We start from the raw sequence: 20,021 nt of genomic DNA, 5'->3' as shown, positions 1-20,021 counted from the left end.
TTCTATGACATTGATTGATTTGTGAATGCTGAACCATCCTTGCAACCCAGGGATTGATCCCACCTGGTCATGGTGGATCATCTTTTGAATGTACTGTTGGATCCTGTGAGCTAGGATCTTGTTGAGAATCTTAGTATCCATATTCATCAGTGGTATTGGTCTGAAATTCTCCCTTTTGGTGAGGTCTTTGCCTGGTTTGTGGAGCAGGGTAATGCTGCCTTCATAAAAAGGGTCTGGAAGTTTTCTTTCTGCTTAATTTTTGGAACGAGCTTCAGGAGAAGACATGTTATTTCTTCTATGAAAGTCTGGTAGATTTCTCCTGTGAATCCATCAAGTCCTGGGCTCTTGTTTATTGGGAGGTTTTTGATCACTGCTTCAATCTGGTTACTAGGTAAAAGTCTATTCATGTTGTGAATTTCTTCCCGGTTCAATTTTGGGATTATACTTTCCTAAAAATGCATCCATTTCACAAAGGTTGCTTAGCATATTGGCATACAACTGTTTAATTTTTTAAATTATTTTCAGTGTAACCGTATTCAATGTTTTAGCACAACTCCCAGTGTTTCATGCACTCCATACTGTCTCTAATAAGCACCACTTGGTTCCCCCAAACTCCCACCCCCACTCATGCAAAGACCTCAGATTCTTTTACAGAGTCCATAGTCTCTCATGGTTCACCTCCGCTTCCAATTTCCCTCAACTCCCTTCTCCTCTCCATCTCCCCTTGTCCTCCATGGTATTGTTTATGCTCCACACTTAAGTAAAACAATATGATAACTGACTCTGTCTGCTTATCTTATTCCACTAAGCATAATCTCTTCCAGTCCCGTCCATGTTGCTGCAAAATTTGGGTATTCAACCTTTCTAATGGAGGCATAATACTCCATTGTGTATATGGACTACATCTTCCTTATCCATTCGTCTTTTGAAGTGCATCTTCATTTTTTCCACAGTTTGTTGACCATGGCCATTGCTGCTATAAACATTGGGGTACAGATGACCCTTCGTTTCACTCCATCTGTATCTTTGGGGTAAATACCCAGTAGTGCAATTGCAGGGTCATAGGATAGCTCTGTTTTTAATTTCTTGAGGAATCTCCACACTGTTCTCCAAAGTGGCTGCACCAACTTGCGTTCCCACCAATAGTGTAAGAGGGTTTCCCTTTCTCCACATCCTCTCCAACACATGTTGTTTCCTGTCTTGCTTATTTTGGCTGTTCTAACTGGTGTAAGGTGGTATCTCAATGCGGTTTTAATGTGCATCAGCCTGATGGCTAGTGATGATGAACCTTTTTTTCATGTGTCTGATAGCCATTTGTATGTCTTCATTGGAGAAGTGTCTCTTCATATCTTCTGCCCATTTTTACAATATGATAGTCTGTTTTGTGTGTGTTGAGTTTGAGGAGTTCTTTATAGGTCCTGGATATCAACCATTTGTCTGTCCTGTCATTTGCAAGTATCTTCTCGCAATCCTTGGGTTGCTCTTTGTTTTGTTGACTGTTTCCTTTGCTATGCAGAAGGTTTAGATTTTGATGAAGTCCCAGAAGTTTATTTTGGCTTTTGTTTCCTTTGCCTTTGGAGACATATCTTGAAAGAAGTTGCTGTGGCTGACATCGAAGAGATTACTCCCTATATTCTCCTCTATGATTCTGATGGATTTTGTCTCACATTGAGGTCTTTTATCCATTTTGAGTTTATCTTTGTGTGCGGTGTAAGAGAATGGTCCAGTTTCATTCTTCTATGTATAGTTGCCCAGTTTTCTCTGCACCATTTATTGAAGAGACTGTCTTTTTTCCACTGTATATTTTTTTCTGTTTCGTCTAAGATTATTTGACCATAGAGTTGAGGGTCCATATCAGGGCTCTCTACTCTGTTCCACTGGTCTATAGGTCTATTTTTTTGCCAGTACCATGCTGTCTTGGTTATCATAGCTTTGAAGTAAAGCTTAAAATCAGGAAACGTGATGCCCCCATTTGCTTTTTTTTTTCTTTTCCAATTGATTTATTTTCAGAAAAACAGTACTCATTATTTTTTCACCACACCCAGTGCTCCATGCAATTTGTGCTCTCTATAATGCCCACCACCTGGTACCCAACCTCCCACACCCCCGCCACTTCAAAACCCCAAGATTGTTTTTCAGAGTCCATAGTCTCTCATGGTTCACCTCCCCTTCCAATTTCCCCAAACTCCCTTTTCCTCTCTAACTCCCCTTGTCCTCCATGCTATTTGTTATGCTCCACACATAAGTGAAACCTTATGTAATTGATTCTCTCTGCTTGACTTATTTCACTTATTTCACTCAGCAGAATCTCTTCCAGTCCCATTCATGTAGCTACATATGTTAGGTATTCATCCTTTCTGATGGAGGCCTAATACTCCATAGTGTATATGGACCACATATTCCTTATCCAATCGTCCAATGAAGGGCATCTTGGTTCTATCCACTGTTTGGCGACCATGGACATTGCTTCTATAAATTTGGGGGTAGAGATGGCCCTTCTTTTCACTCCATCTGTTTCTTTTGGGGTAAATACCCAGTAGTGCAATTGCAGGGTCTTAGGGAAGTTCTATTTTTAATTTCTTGAGTAATCTCCACACTGTTCTTCAGAGTGGCTGCACCGACTTGCTTTCCCACCATCAGTGTAAGAGGGTTCCCCTTTCTCCACATCCTCTCCAACACATGTTGATTCCTATCTTTCTAAGGCCATTCTAACTGGTATAAGGTGATATCTCAATGTGGTTTTAATTTGCATCTCCCTGATGGCTAGTGATGACAAACATTTTTTAATGTGTCTGATAGCCATTTGTATGTCTTCATTGGAGAAATGTCTCTTTGTATCTTCTGCCCATTTTTTAATAGGATTATCTGTGTTGTGTGTGTTGAGTTTCAGGAATTCTTTATAGATCTTGGATATCAAGGTTTTGTCAGTACTGTCATTTGCAAATATCTACTCGAATTCCGTGGGTTGCCTCATTGTTTTGTTGACTTTCCTTTGCTGTGTAGAAGCTTTTGATCTTTATGAAGTCCCAAACGTTCATCTTCACTTTTTTTTTCCTTTGCCTTTGGAGACATATTTTGAAAGAAGTTGCTATGGCCAATTTTGAAGAGCTTTCTGCCTATGTTCTCCTCCAAGATTCTGATGGATTCCTGCCTCAGGTTGAGGTCTTTTATCCATTTCGAGTTTCTCTTTGTGTATGGTGTCAGAGAATGGTCGAGTTTCATTCATCTACACAAAGCTGTCCCAATTTTCTCAGCAGCATTTATTTAAAAGACTTTTTTTTCCTTTGTATATTTTTTCCTGCTTTCTTGAAAATTATTTGACTATAGATTGTGGTCCATATCTGAGCTCTCTACTCTGTTACCCTGGTCTAATGGCCTGTTTTTATGCCAGTCCCCTGCTGTCTTGGTGATCACAGCTTTGTAGTAACCCTTGAAACCAGGCAACAGGGTGCACCCAGTTTTGTTCTTTTCTTTTTGGCATTTCCTTAGCAATACGGGATCTCCTCTGATTCCACACCAATTTTAGGCTTGTGTTTGCTCCAGCTCTTTGAAAAATACCGGAGGAATTTTGATCAGAATGGCATTAAAAGGATAGATTTCTCTAGGCTGTATAGACTTTTTAAGACTGTTTATTCTTCTGATCCATGAGCATGGAATGGTCTTCCATCTTTATGGTTTTCTTCCATTTATTTCATGAGTGTTCTGTAGTTCCCTGAGTATAGATTGCTTATCACTTTGATTTGGTTTATTCCCAGGTATCTTATGGTTTTTGAGCTGTAGTAAATGGAATTGATTCTCTAATTTCCCTTTCTGTATTTTCATTATTAAAGGATAAGAAAACCACTGATTTTTGTACAAAGATATTGTATCCTCCCGCATTATTGAAGTGCTGTATGAGTTCTAGTAGTTTTGGTGTGGAGTCTTTTGGGTTTTCCATATAAAGTATGTCATCTGTGAAGAGAGAGTTTGACTTCTTCATTGCTAATTTGGATACATTTTATTTCTCCTTGTTGTCTGATTGCTGTTGCTAGGACTTCAAATACTATGTTGAATAAGAGTGGAGAGAGTGGGCATCCCTGTCATGATCCTGATCTCTAAGGGAAGGCTGTCAGCTTTTACCCATTGAGGATGGTATTCACTGTGGTGTTTTCATAGATACACTTAAGGAAGCTGATGAAGGTTACCTCTATCCCTACTTTGAAGTGTTTTATTCAGGAACAAAAGCCGGATTTTCTCAAATGTGTTCTTTTCACCAATTGAGATGACCATGTGGTTTTTCTGTCTTCGCTTATTAATTTGTTTATGACATTGATTGATTTGGGAATGTTGAACCATCCTTGCAACCCAGGGATAGATCCCACCTGGTCATGGTGGATCATCTTTTGAATATACTGTTGGATCCTATGAGCTTGCATATTGTTGAGAATCTTAGTATCCATATTCATCAGTGATATTGGTCTGAAATTCTCCTTTTTGGTGAGGTCTTTTCCTGGTTTGGGGATCAGGGTAATGCTGGCTACATAAGAAGATTCTGGAAGTTTTCTTCTGCTTCCATTTTTGGAAAGATCTTCAGGTGAATAGGTGTTATTTCTCCTCTGAAAGTTTGGTAGAGATGCCCAGGGAAGCTGTCTGTGCCTGAGCTCTTGTTTTTTGGGAGGTTTTTGATCACTACTTCAATCTCGTTACTGGATAATGGTCTATTCAGGTTCTACATTGCTTACTGGTTCAATTTTGGAATTTTATACTTTCCTAGGAATGCAGCCATTTCACCTAGGTTGCTTAGCTTATTAGCATACAACTGTTTTTTTTTCTTTTTAATTTCTTTTAAGTGTAACATTATTCTTTGTTTTTCCACCACGGTCAGTGATCTATGTAATCCCTGCCCTCTCTCTTATACATACCAATCACTTCTGCCAACCTCTCACCCCCTGCTCTTTCAAAGCCCTCATATTGTTTTTCAGAGTCCATAGTCTGATAGTATCATAGTCTTATAGAGGGCACGGATTGCATGAAGCACTGGGCGTGGTGAAAAATAATGAATACTTTTTTTCTGAGAAAATAAATTAATTTAATTAAAAAAAAAAAGATATGTCTCCAAAGGCAAAGGAAACAAAGCGAAAATGAACTTTGGAAATTCATCAAAATCAAAAGCTTCTGCACAGCAAAGGAAACATTCAAGAAAACAATGGTAAACGATAGAATGGGAGAAGATAGTTTCAAACCATTTTTTAACTGGATTATTTCTATTTTGGGGTGTTAAATTGTAGCCATTCCACATATTTTGGACACTATCCCCATACTGCATAGGGTTTTTTTTTAATGAATATTTTCTCCCTTTCAGTATGTTGTCTTTTTTTAAATTAAATATATTTATTTTCAGCATAACAGTATTCATTATTTTTTTACCACACCCAGTGCTCCATGCAGTCCGTGCCCTCTACAGTACCTACCACCTGGTACCCCAACCTCCCACACCCTTATTACTTCTTCCTTGCTCTTCTGCTGTGTGGAAACTTTATTGTGTTACAGTCCCAGTTGTTTATTTTTGCCTTTATTTCCTTGCCTCAGGAGACAGTCTAGAAAATGTTTGCTTTGGTCCATGTCAGGAAGTTACGGTCTGTGCCCTCTTGGATTTTTATAGTTTCAGGTCTCCCACTGAGGTCTTGAAACTGTTTTGAACTTCTATGTCTGTTTGGCATAAGGAAGCAGAGTAATTGCATTCTTCTGTGCATAGCTGTCCAGTTTTCCCAACACTATGGAGACTGTTCTTTTCCTTTCTATATTCTTGCCTGCTTTGTGGAAGACTAATAGGCCACAGAATTGCGGGTTTATATCTGAGCTTCTATCCTGTTCCCTAGGTCACTGTGTGTATTTTGGTGCCAGTGCCATAGTTAGGATGACCACAGCTATGTAGTATAACTTGAAATCTGGAATTGTGATTCCTCCAGCATTGTTTTTCTTCTCAACATTGCATTGCCTGTTCAGTATCTTTGGTGGTTCCATACAAATTTTTAGGTGTGTTTGCTTGACTTCTTTTTGTTTAACTTAATTCAATGAGCCAACTTAATTCAACTTAATTCAATGAGCGTTCAGGATTTAGGGTCATGGGTTAGGGTTAGGGTTGAGGGGTTTTCTAGGGTTAATATGTTTGACTTTAACACAAGATGCCCATGCTTAAATAAGACATTTTCTGAGAGTATTTTACATTGAGTAAATTTAGCATGTAACCCAAATAGTTATGGAGAAGAACGGAAGGTTCCAAAGCAACACTTAAGACAATATTTCCTGACATTTATGTTTTATCATCAAAATAATTAAAAATTGAATTGCTCTGTGACTCTTCTCACAAATGAATTTGCTGGCCCTGTCTTTCCGGTCTTGGCCAAAAGCATCTTCTCATTGGGCTTCCTTAATGGGCGTCTCTGAATGGAATGGTTCTCTTAGCCCTTAGCCTGCATTCCTTTCTATTGTTGGTTTATTGATTATATCCTACACTCATTGGAAGCTCCCAGGTGGGACTAGAGCTATACATTTGCACTAAGTAGATACTCCATACATACTTACTAATTCAACAAGTATGGTTTTCTTTTTAATCAAAAATATCCATGTTTTATCAATGATTTTTTTAACCATTTCAGAATATATTTGGAGAAAGCTATTGCTCCATGACTATACATCTGTCAAGGCTGTGGCTTCATTATGTTCTGTGTCATGCTTCCATGAGCTGACCAGAATGCTCATGACCCATGTATGAAGCTCAACTTCAAACCTTAGGGGTGATTTCTGTGAAACCACTGGGAGGTGTTTGGGGGGCTTACACTGCTGAACACCACATATCATGCAGGGCCAGATGGGACGTGAGCAACCTTTCTTTCCCCAGCTTTTACATTTTCCTCCGCCTTCTGTCAGCATGTTGCTTTCCCACCAACTGTATCTTTGCAAACAAACTCTGAGATGGCCTGTGGCTTGGGACTCCATTGACATCACAGAGTCTCATTAGAACCAGTGTCAGAGGTTTCTGTGGCACTGACATGACCCTTGTTCCCAGAATAGGTCCCATGAAGAGTCCTATGAGAATCGGTGAGTCCAGCAAAGATATATAGGTGATTGCATCTCTAGCTGAAACCGCTCTGGGGGAACCTGCTGGAGGCCATCTCCAGGCTCAGTCTGGCTCTTTCACTGATTTCCCTTATGACCTAGGAGAGTCATTTTATCGGAGTTTGAGGATCATCATTTCTTTTTTTTTTTTTTTAAGATTTTTTTACTAATTAGTTAGAGATTGAAACAGAGTGATCACAGGCAGATAGAATGGCAGGCAGAGGCAGAGGGAGAATCAGGCTCCTTGTCGAGCAAGTAGCCCAATGTGAGACTCGATCCCTGATGCTGGGAAGGCAGCGACTTAAACAACTGAACCACCTAGGCATCCCGAGACTCATCATTTCTAAAATGAGGAAATGTATTTAGATGAATTGATTCATGCAAGACAATTGGATGAACTCCTAGGAATTTCTGGGCAGTCCTCAAGGTGGATTCTCTCTCAGGAGTTCTGACTCCCATCGTCCCCACTCCTATTAATTTCCCCCTTTTGACACAATGGCTACTCCTTGTAAATTTCCCAGGGTGACACTGGACTAGCAAGTGTCTTCAGGGTGTGCCCCCATACCATCCGAAGTGGTTGAGAGGCCATGAGCCATTGTGATCCAAAACCCAGGTTTTGGCTGTGCTGCCTTACTTGCACAAAAACAGCAGTGCCTGCGTCAGGCCTTCACTGAGCCATCTGGGTTGGCTTAGTGAGGACCTAGCCCTGGACACTAGCCCCATGACACTGTGAGGGCACTCAGAATCCACAGTTCAGTCATGCAAAGCAACAAGTGATTCTACATCAGGATAAATGATGCAAGGTTTAGTTTTAGAGCAACTATGATAAAATTAGATTTAAATGATAGAATAGAAAGTAGTTCAACTGTACTCTGTATTATGGCCGTGATGGGAAAAGTGAACGATCGAGTCAAAAAGGGGAATGGGAGTTCCAAGAAGCAGGCTGGGGTCGTCCAGGGATAGGGGGTGTCTCGTGGAGGAAGGGACCAGGAGGCTTGTCATGGGTTCCAACAGTGCAGCATCAGGGTGTGCGCCGGGCCTGACCCACGATCCCCAGGGGCACTGGGGGCAGTCTAGCTCCAGAAGACTTACAGAAATGCAAACTGGCCTGTGTAGAGCCTTTCTGGTCTGTCTTCTTGGTTCTTGGGTGTGGCTCTTTCTCTGTTTCTGGAGGCTGTTTATTGTCCTAGATACCTAAGGGGCTTTTTAAAAAATATAGTCACCAAAGCACTGAGCACATTCCCTGTCCCCAGAAATAGGTCACTAATCATAAATATTGTTTCATCTTAGCTGAGGACCAGGAGCTGGTGCTATATAGGTCCTCAGGAGGTAGCATCTGTTGCCCACTGGCCATCACCCCATGACACCCACATCATGCTCAGCCCATCCTCTGCTCTGCTCAAGGGCAGCAGACAGATGGACCAGGTGCAGGTGGGATTCCCTCCAGGCAGGCATGGCTTGCTTCCGACAGGTAGATAAGTGGGCCAGTTCACATGCACAAGATGTGTATTCTTTTGTTTCCTTGGTGTCTGCCTCCCCTGTCCATCATGTCGGTCATGAAGATTTAGCTCCTGGGAGAACTTGGGTTTTCAGATTTTTGTTGACATGTCGAAGTGTAGATCTGAGCTTCCTTTGTTTCCTGTGCTTGTGTTGGAGATGAAGGCGGGAAAAGTCATCATACTCTGAAAGTAGAGCATGAAATATCCATTGTGCTCTGACCCCCACCCCTCAGGCTTGAAAGCCACAGTCAACTACATACTTCATGTTCTACACAATCAGCTTTAGGGTCTCCCAGACACATGTGACATGAAATCGTACTGAAAGATGATTCCCGAACGTTTGCCTTGCAGTTTAGGGAGAGATTAGGGACACTGCCCCTCGCCTGCACTGTTTTTTCTGGTCCTGCAAATGCCCAGTCACACTGCCACATGTAGCCACCCAAGGGCACAGCTGCCACATCCTCTCGGAGCACTCCCAGTCCTCCTGACCTCCATTCTGGCCAACCCAGCACACCCACAGTCCTCCTGAGTGTCCCATGTCATGGTACATGTCACACAAGGCTGTCAGTTTTTGTCTCTCGGTCTGTCCTTCATGCTTGGAGTAGATTTCTCTCCCAGGTGCCTGGCTGGATGGCAGGCCCATTAATTATTTCAGAATCTTTTGTCCTGGAACAGCAGGCGTCCTTTAAATCCGGACGGGCAGGGGGAATCTCTGTCCCTCTGTGTGACCCCAGCCTCAGAGGGATCTAGTGTCCAGGACAAGGGATTTGGGAGTCCTCCCAGATGAAGTTTGTTCTGTGAAGGTGGCTTCTTTCCAGGATAATTATGGAACCACATGGCATGGCCATTCTGGGAGACAAAAAGCATGCTTCTGTATTGTATTCTCTTTGTACGCTGTAGCTACCAGAGAGGATACTTGTGGGAAAGGATACTGGGGATGAAAGTCTGAAAACCCAAGCTGGGGTTAGGGTTAGGGTTAGGGCATAGGGCATGGCATGCCCAACCTATAGAGCTTGAAATGATCTCCCCAGTACCTGAAGTTAGGGGGGAGTTTCACGTGGTCACTCAAGCTGTAGTTTATGTCCACGGGGGCCACTGAATGTGAGGGTAGCCTCATGGGTCCATGGGGTTTTTTTTCCCACTGTAGGGTTTCTGCACATGTCAAAATAGCAAGGTTTCATTCTGGGGGTCAGGAGGACTCCTAGTTTATGGCTCAGGGGCCCTCCATATGGAGGCATTCAAGAGCAGGGCTCTGGGTATGGATGTCTGAAAACCAAATCTTGGGTTAAGATTAGGGCCTAGGTACATGCAAATCTGATCTGCAAGCTCTGCAGTGAGCTCCCCAGGGGACTGAATTGAAAAGGGGGCTCAGGCTGAGGGTCACAATATGGGTTTATGTCCAGGTCAGACTCTGAAGTGTGTGTGGCCTCAGGGACCATAAAGGTTTCTCCTACTCTGAGGTTTTACACAGCTCCAAATTACAAGATTTCCTCCTGGGGGGCATGGGTCAGGACGAGTTGTGTTTTGTGGCTCAGAGGTCCTCCACATGGAGGGATTCTAGACCAGGTCTCCGGGGACAGATGTCTGAAAACCCAAGCTAGGATTAGGATTAGGGCCGAGGCACATGCCAAATCCAAACTGCTGGCTCTGGGGCCAGCTACCTGGGTGGATGACTATTGGTTGGGGCTGTACCAGAATGTATTAGGTCCAATGCTGGCTTCCATAAATGGGGGTGGCCTCGGCAGCCATGCAGGTTTCTCCTAATCTGTGCACTTGTGCAGCTCTATAGAACACAGTTTTCTTTGGAGGGCAGGCAGAGTCCCTTGGTGTGGCTCTGGAGTCCCCAGTCTGGAGGGCTTGTGGGGCATGACTCTGGGGATGGAAGTTGGAAAATGCAAGCTAGGGTTTGGGTTCGGGCCTAAGGCATGGCAGCCCTGATCTTCAAACTCTGAGGCGAGCTCCTTGGGATCTGAATATAGAGGACTAGTCAGGCGGTCGATCAGGCTGGAATTTGTATCCATGAGGGTTTCAGAATGTGGGGCTTGCCTCATGGAGCCATAGATATTTCTCCCGCTCTGTTGGGTTTAAGCAGGGACAAAGAGCAAGGTATCCTTCTAGAGGACAGTAGGAGTCCCATTTTATGGCTCAGGGGTTCTCCATATGGAAGGATTGGAGACTAGGCCTATGGGTATGGATGCCTGAAAGCCAATTTAGACCTAGGATTAGGGCCTAGCGGCATGCCAGGACAAATCTGCTGGCTCTGTTGCAAGCTACCCAGGGGGCTGAATTGAAAACGGGGCCCAGGCTCAGGGTCACAATATGGATTTGTGTCCAATGTGGCCTCTGAACTAGGGGACAACCTCAGGGGCCATGCATGTTTCTCCTAATCTGGGCTTTTTTTGCAGCTCCATAGGACACAGTTTCCTTTTGGATGGCAGGCAGAATCTTGTGGTGCAGCTCCAGAGTCCCCATTCTTAAGGCCTTGTGGGCCAAGAGTTTGGAGACAGAAGTCTGAAAACCCTAACTAGGGTTTGAGTTAGGGCCTAGGGCATGACTCTCTGATCTGCAGATGCTGAGGCAAACTCCCGGGGATCTGATGTAGGGGCAAGTGTGAGGCTGGAGTTTGTGTCTATGAGGTCTGCTGAATGTTGGTGTGGCCTCATGGGGCCATAGAGTTTTCTCCTGCTCTGGGGTTTATGTTCACCTGCAAAAAGCAAGGTTCCTTCTGGTGTACAGGAGTCCTGTTTTATGGTTCAGGTGTGTGCCATATGGAGGGATATGAGGAGGGCTCTGGGTATGGATGCCTGAATCCCCAATCTAGGTTTAGGATTAAGGTCTAGGGGCATTGCAGGTCCTATCTGCTGGCTCTGGGACCAGCTACCTGGGTGACTGACTGGAGGTCAGGGCTCAAGGTAAATGTCAGAATGTGTTTTACTGTCGAGGGATGGCCTCCTTAAATGGGGTTAGAATCAGGAGCGTTCAGGTTTCTCCTAAACTGGGATTCTGTGCAGTTCCATATGGCATGGTTTCCTTCTGGAGTGCAGGCAGAGTCTTGTGGTGTGGCTCCAGAGATCCCAAACTAGAGTGCTTGTGGTTCAGGACTCTGGGGACAGAAGTTTGAAACCCAAGCTAAGTTTATGATTAGGGCCTAGGACATTGCAGGCCCAATCTGCAGAAGCTGAGGCGAGGTCCCAGAATCTCAAATAGGGCAAGTGTAAAGCAGTTGCTCAGGCTGAAATTTGTTTCCATGAGGGCTGAAAAATGTGAGGGTGGTCTCATAGGGCCATGGAGGTTTCTCCTGCTCTAGAGGGTTTTGTGCAGCTGCAAAGAGGAAGCACTCCTTCTGGGGTACAGGCAAAGTCCTCTTTTATGGCTCAGGGGTTCCCGCTATGGAGGGATTTGAGAGCAGGGCTCTGGATATAGATGCCGGAAAATCCAACCTAGGGTTAGGATTAGCCTTAATCCTGGACATGGCAGGCCTGATCTGTTGGTTCTGTAGCAAGCTAACCAAGGTTCGGGGCCCTGAGTTGAGAATGGGGCTCAGGCTGAGGGTCACAATGCGGGTATGTGTCCAGTACGGCCTCTGAATGTGAAGGTCACCTCAGGGTCATGCAGGTTTCCTCTATTCTGAGGGATTTACATGGCTCCTAATAGCAAGGTTTCCTTCTGTGGGGGCAGGAGGAGTTTTTTTGTGGCCCATGGGCCGCCTGTATGGAGGTAATCAAGACCAGGCCTCTAGGGACAGATGCCTGATAACCAAAGCTAGGGTTAGGATTAGGCCCTAGGGGCATGGCAGGTAGGATCTGCTGGCTCTGGGGCCAGCTACCTGGGTGGCTGACTGGGGGTCAGGTCTCAAGCTGAGTGTAGGAATGTGCATTACTATCCAGGGATGGCCTCCATAGATGAGGGTGGTCTCAGAGTTTGTGCAGTTTTTTCCTAATCTTTGGGCTTTTGCAGCTCCTTAGGGCTTTGTATCCCTCAAGAGGGAAGGCAGAAGTTCTGTGGTGTTGCTACACAATCCCCAATGTCGAGGGTTTGTCAGCCAGGACTCTGGTGATGGCAGACTGAAAACCCAAGGTAGGGTGAGAGTTAGGGCCTAGGGCCTGATCTGTACATGCTGACATGAGCTCCCCAGGACCTGGAGTTGGGGAAAGTGTCAGGTGGTTGCTCAGGGTAGCGTTTGTGAACATGAGAGCCACCGAATGTGGGGCTGGCCTCATGGACCCATGAAGGTTTCTCCCCCTCTGGGCATTTTGTGCAGCTCCAAATACCGAGGTTTCCTTTTGGGGGACAGGAGCAGTCCTGTTTTATGGCTCAAGGGATATACCATTTGGAGGTATTCGAGACCAGCTCTCTGGGTATAGATGCCTGAAAACCCAACTGAGGGTTAGCTTTAGGGTCTAGGGACATGTAAGGCCCAATCTGCTGGCTCTGGTGAGAGCTACCAAGGAAAGCAGCTCAGATGAGGGTCACAGTGTGGTTTTGTGTCCAGGATGGTCTCCAAAAGTGGGGGTGCCCTCAGGAGCCATGCAGGTTTCTTTACCTCTGAGGGTTTTACACAGCTCCAAATAGCAAGGTTTCTTTCTGGATGGCAGGAGGAGTTTTGTTTTGTGACTCAGGGGTCCTCCATATGGATGGATTCGAGACCAGCCCTCTGAGTATGAATGCTTGAAAGCCCAATAGCTTTAGGGCTTAGGAGCATGGCAGATCTGATTGGCTGGTTATGGGGCCAGCTACCAGGGACACTGAGTGGAGGTCAGTGCTCAAGCTGAGTGTCAGAATGCGTATCACTGTCCAGAGATGGTCTCTGTAAATGGGGGTAGCCTCGGGAGCCGTGCGGTTTTCTTTTAATATGGGGGGTTTGTGCAGCTCCATAGGGCATGGTTTCCTTCTGGATGGCAGGCAGAGTCCTGTTTTGTGGCTGCAGACTCCCTGGTCTGGAGGCCATGTGGGCCAGGACTCTGGGGACGGAAGTCTGAAAACCAAAGCTAGGGTGAAGGTCAGGTCCTAGGGCATGGAAGGCTCGGTCTGCAGAAGCTGAGGCACACTGCACAGGATGTGCAGTTAGGATGCATGGACGGCAGTTACTTAGGCTGCTGTTTGGGTCCATGAGGGACGCCGAAAGTGAGGGTGGCCTCATGAAGCCATGGATATTTCTACCACTCTGGGGGTTCTGTGCAGCTCCAAATAGCAAGGTTTCCTCCTGGGGGACAGAAGAGTCCTGTTTTATGGCTCGGGGGTCCCACAATTCAGGGATTTGAGAGCATGGCTCTAGGTATGGATGCCTGAAAACCCAACCGAGGTTTAGATTTAGGGCCTAGAGGCATGGCAGGCCTGATCTGCTTGCTCTTGGGTGAGCTACCCATGGGAATGAGTTGAATACTGGGCTTAGGTTGAGAGTCACAATGTGGATTTGTGCCCAGGGCAGCCTCTGAATGTGGGGGTGCCCTCAGGGGACATGTATGTTTCTCCTATGCTGAGGGTTTTACACAGCTCTAAATGGTAAGGTTTCCTTCTGGGGGGGGGGGCAGGGCAAGCTCTGTTTTGTGGCTCAGGCATTCCCATATGCAGGGATTTGAGACTAGGCCTCTAGGGACAGATGCCCGAAAACACATGCTAGGGTTAGGGTTTGGGCATTGGGCATGGCAGGCCTGATCTTCAGATGCTGAGGTGAGCCCCCTGGGATGTGAAGTTAGGGAGAATGTCAGGTGTTTGCTCAGGCTATAGTTTGTGTTCATGAAAGGCACTGAATGTGGGGTTGTGTTAATGGGGTCTTGGAGATTTCTCCCACTCTGGGATTTTTGTTTTGTTTTGTTTTGTTTTTTTGTTTTTGTTTTTGTTTTTGTTTTGTAGCTCCAAATAGCAAAGTTTCATTCTGGGAGACAGGATATGTCCTGAATTCTGGCTCAATTATCCCCCATGTGGATATACTGAGAACAGGGCTCTGGGTATGGATAACTGAATTCCCAACTTAGGGTTAAGTAAGGCCTATGGTCATGGCAACATTGATCTACTGGCTCTAGGGTGAGCTACAGAAAGGGTTGATTTGATGGGCGCATCCCAGGCTGTGCCAGACTGTATTAGTGACAGTGGTGGCCTACAAATGTGGGGTGGAATTGGAGGTAGTGCATGTTTCTCCTAATCTGGGGGCAGTGCATCTTCATATGGCAGGGTTTCCTTCTGGAGGGCAGGCAAAGTCTTGTGGTGTGGCTCAGAGTCCCCAGTCTGGAGGGCTTGTGGATCAGGACTCTGGGGAAGAAGTCTGAAAATCCAAGCGAGGGATAGGGTTAAGGCTTAGGGATGGCAGGCCTGATATGTAGATGCTGAGGTTAGCTCCCTGGGATCTGAAATTAGGTCATGTGTCAGGTGGTCACTCAGGCTTGAGTTTATGTCCATATGGAACTGGCCAAATGGGGCCATGGAAATTTCTCCCGTTCTATGGGTTTTGTGTAGTTCCAAATAGCACAGTTTCATTCTGGAGGAAAGAAGGAGTAGTGTTTATGTCTCAGCGGTCCCCTGTATGGAAGTATTCGAGAGATGAGCACTGGGTATGGATGCCTAAAAACCCTATGGACGCCTGAAAACCCTGGAGTTAGAATTGCAGCCTAGAGGTATGGCAGACCTGATCTGCTGGCTCTGGGGCGAGATACCCAAGAGGATAATTTGAGGAGCACAGGCTGTGCCAGACTGCAAGTTAGTGTCCAGGTTGGCTTAAATTCGAGGTTGGAATTGAGAGCCTTGCAGCTTTCTCCTAAACAGGAGTTTCTGTGCAGCTCCATAGGACATGGTATCCTTCTGCAGGGCAGGCAGAGTCCTGTGGTGTTTCTCCAGGGTCCCCAATCTGGAGAGCTTTTGGGCAAAACTCTTGGGATAAAAGTCTGAATACCCAACCTAGGTTTAGGGTTAGGGACTAGGGCATGGCAGGCCTGATCTGCAGATGCTGAGAAGAGCTCCCGGGATTTCAACTTAAGGCGAGTGTCAGGCGGTCACTCAGGCGGGAGTTGATGTCCATGAGGGACACCAAATACTGGGGCTGGTCTCATGGGGCCATGGATGTTTCTCCTGCTCCAGGGAGTTTGCACAGCTCCAAATAGCAAGATTTCCTTCTGGGGGACAGGAGGAGCCATGTTTTCTGCATCAGGGGTACACCATGTTGAGGGATTTCGAGTGCAGGGTTCCAGGTATGGATGCCGGAAAACCCAGCCTATTGCTGGCTTAGAGCCTAGGGCATTGGCAGGCCAGATATGTTGGCTTTCAGGATAGCTCCTCAGAGGGATGAGTTGACAACCAGGATTAGGCTGAGGGTCACAATGCAGGTTTGTGTCCAGAACAGGCTCTGAAAGTGGGGGTGGCCTCAGGAGCTATGTAGGTTTCCCTACTCTGAGGGTTCTGCACAACTCCAAATAGGAAGGTTTCCTTCTGGGGAACAGGAGGAGCTCTGTTTTATGGCTAAGGGGGTCCCACATGTGGACGTATTTGAGACCAGGCCTTGGGGACAGATGCCTGAAAACAGAAGCTAGGGTAAGGATAGGACTAGTGGCATGAAAAGTCTAATCTTCTGGCTCTGGGACCAGCTACTTGGGTGGCTGACTGGAGGACGAGGCTCAAACTCTGTGTCCGAATGTGAATCACTATCCAGGGATGACCTCCATAAATGGGGGTGGCCTTGGGGACCATGCAGGTTTCTCCTAAATTGGGAGTTTTGTGCAGATCCATAGGGCATGGTTAACTTATGGAAGGCATTGCTGAGTGCTGTGATGTGGCTCCAGAGTCCCCAGTCTGGAGGGCTTGGAGGCCGGGCATCTTGGGATGGAAGCCTGAAAACCCAACCTAGGGTTAGGGTTGGGGCATAGAGGCATGGCATGACTGATCTCTCAGAACTGAGGAGGGCTCCCTGAAGGGCTGAGTTGAGGGCGGGCATCAGGCGGCAGATCAGAGTCTTGAGGTTTTGGGTCCATGGGGCTTAGATGCTGGCATTGGCCTCTGGGGGTATGCATGTTTCTCCCGCTCTGAGGTTTCTGTGCAGCTCTAAATGGCACCATTTCTCCCTAGGTGGCCAGCGGAGTGCCTGCATGAGTCTCAGGCATCTGCAATATGCAGGACTTTGGTGCTTACCCTCTGCACAACACGCCTAGGGTAAGGATTAGGGCCTGCGGCGTTACAGGCCCAATCTGCCAGCACTGAGTCTGGCTCCTCTCAGCTCTCAGGGCTGAGTGGAGGCCATTTCTCCAGCCCTGTGGCAGAATCTGGCTTTATGGCTGGGGACTGCTGATGGTTGGGGGACATGCAGATTTCTCCTGCTCTGAGAGTTATGCACATCTCCTATGGGAATTGTTTCCTCCTGGGTAGCAGCCAGAGTCCTGGGGTGTGGCTCATGTGTCCCCAATCTGAAGCGCTTGGGGGCCGGTTCTGTGGGGACAGAATTCTGAAAAGTCAACATAGGGTTAGGGCATGGGGCACGGCTGATCCAATCTGCTTGTGCTGAGGCAGGTTCCCTGACAGGCTGAGTTGAGGATGGGGGTCAAGCGGCATGTCAGACTCCGGATTTTTTTGTTGTGTGGGCCATCTGTGGTGAGGGTGGCCTCAGGAATCCATGCGGGTCTCTCACGGTCTGAGGGTTCAGGAAAGCTCCAAATGAAAGGGTTTCCCTTCGATGCCAGACAGAGTCCTTAGGTGTGGCTCATGGTTCCTAATCTGGAGGGCTTGTTGGCAAGGTCTCTGGGCACAGAAGCCTGAAAACACAAACTGGGGGTTGGGTTAGGACTTAGGAGTATCCAAGCCCCATCTTCCAGCCCTGAGGTGAGAACCCTGGGGTTTGAGTCGAGCCCAGGAATCAGGAAACACGTAAGGCTGTGAGTTTGTGACTGGGGGTTGGTGCTGAGGTTGGGGATGTCCTCAGGGAGGCATGCAGGTTGCTCCATGTGGGTTGTTCCTAGGGTTCTGCGTAGCTTAGAATGGCACGCTTTTCTTCTGGATTGCAGACAGACTCGTGGGGTGTGATCTAGAGGTCCTAAGCTGGAGGGGCAGTGCCAATGTGGCTTTAGACCTGTGGAGGGTTTGGGAGCTGCATTAGGAGTTCGTGGAAGCCTCAGCAGTGCCGATTAACGCCACTGGAGGGAGAGGTGAGCTGTGGTGCGAGAGAGCGTAGTAAGGGTGGCAATGCTGCTTGCCACCACTGGAGGCACTGGAGGCAGTGCCAAGCTGCTGTGGGAAACACACCAGAAGAAGAGTCTGTGCAGCTTGCTGGCTCTGAGGGCAGTGGTGAGGTGCTGGGTGAGAAACCCTGAAACGTGAGTCACTGCAGCTTGTTTTTACAGGACGTAGTGCTGAGCTGAAGACTCTCTGTTTCCTCAGTCTCAAGAGTGGTGGTAACAACCGCTGGAGCCGGGCCCCCACTCAGCATTGTGAAACATTGCCCCAGGTTTGCTGGTAATGTGCTGTCAGGATAGTTCCGGAGGGTCCTCCTGGTGGGGGTCTGCAGCCAGGGAGAGCCAAACCCGTTTCATGGTGCCTTTGGAACCGAGGACTTGAGTGTCTACTTAGAAGAGTCTATTTGCTTCTCTAAAAAGGACAAAGGCATTGGCCGGCTTGAGAAGGAAGTGAAAGAACACTTAAGAATCAAGCATGTGTCTCTCCTTCCTTCTCCCAGGAATCGGAGCAGGTGTGTAGGCTTTAGGTGGGAGGTGCCTACTTACCCGCACCTGACGACCCTTCTTCGCTCTTGTTCCATGAGACGTGAAGTTTGGAAATCAGCGTCTGAATCCATCATGCAGCTTGTCCCAGGACGTCAGCATTCAGAGAAAAGAGCAGGCCGGTGGGGCACAGTGGCACATCCATGGCAGCATGGGAGGTAAAATTTCTCTTTCACCCCAAACATCCTGGGTTTTCTCTCCTCTCCAATGGAGCCAAAAAGTCACATGAGCGCAGCTGTCAGAAATGGAGAGTGGGTGCTAGGGTTCCTGAGTTTCCTTGCAGGGAGCACCTGGCAGGGGATCTCATTTTCTCTGTTGGCTTCTGGCTTACACGGTATTTGGAACATCTCTTTCTAATCAAATCCCCTGGATTCAAAGGGGGAAGATGAGATGAACTTGGTGTGTGTTTGAAACATAGACCTCATTCCTTCATCTAACAGTGTTGATTCCATGGGTCCTAGGCTGTGGTGGAATGGCCAGCATCTAGAGTTAGGTGGATGTTTGTGGTCAGAGAGAAGCTTGGATGATGGCTTCTCCTTTGTCCATCATGATGTATCCTAAGGGATTCATGTTTTTTATCCAAAGAGTTTCAAGGAGGGCAGAGGGAAAATTCAAAAGGATTCCAAGGAGCCTTGGATGATTTAAAAGAGAAGCTTGGCTGTCTAGTTTCACTCGGTGGACCATTTAGAGAGTTGGACATGGCATCCTTTCTCTGCAGTTTCATTGGTGGTGAAGTCAGGAGAGTCTTTGGTAATTCCCCTGGATAGAGGCATTCTGATGGCCTCACAGGGCATGGCATCAGGAACCCTGGGTTGAATTTCTGGGGTTGCTTGCTGGACGCTGGGTGAGTCATGTTATCCCCAAGGTTTTTTGTTTCCTCCTTAGGAAATTGCTGGCAGGGAATGTTCTGCTTCCAGCAAAACCCTCCTGCACTGTCAGTGGGCATGCGTGTTGTTGAAGCCACTCTAGAAAAGAGCATCGTGGTTCCTTTGAAAGCTAAGAACTGAACAACCCTAGAATCCAGCAGTTGCCCTCCTAGGTATCTCCCTATAAGGGAGGGTACACACTGTGATGAGCTCTGGGTGTTCTGTGCAGGTGAGGAATCACAAAATCCTACCACTGAAGCAAAGGAATGAACACTGCATGGAAACATATTGGAACTGAAATGAAGGAAAGAAGAAGACCATGTTGTACTTCATGAAGAGCGAGGTAAAAATGGAGTGATTTTTCTTCTCCTTTTCTGCCAATGATCATTTTCAAAAACACTGTGGTGGGATACACTAGTTTCTGCTTGCATAAGGAGCCCTCAGAAAGCTGCCAGGAAAAATTTAGACCTCAGAAAATGTCCATGTTCCATTGATATGTTCCTTCCAGTTTGCAGGTACAATGGTAAGTGGAAAGAAATAGGGCAGAAGAGGGAAGGAGGGGCTGAACATTCAGGAGGTAGCCTTCTCCTGTTTCTTTCTTTTTTAAAAGATTTTATTTTTATATATTTGGCAGAGATCACAAATAGGCAGAGAGAGGGGGGGGGCGGGAAGGAGGCTCTAGACTGATCAGAGAACCCAAAGCAGGGCTCGAGCCCAGGACCTTGGGATCATGACCTGAGCTTAAGTCAGAGGCTTTAACCCACTGAGTCACCCAGGCTCCCCATCCTTCCCCCTTTCTCAAGAAAGCCCTGGGCCAGTTTATGTTGAGAAGATGGAGAGGGGATCCCAGCTTTTCAGCAGGCAGG

The sequence above is a fragment of the Mustela lutreola genome, chromosome 8, assembly GCF_030435805.1.
Source record: "Mustela lutreola isolate mMusLut2 chromosome 8, mMusLut2.pri, whole genome shotgun sequence".
NCBI lineage: Eukaryota > Metazoa > Chordata > Mammalia > Carnivora > Mustelidae > Mustela > Mustela lutreola.
This window is presented reverse-complemented; position numbering follows the sequence as displayed.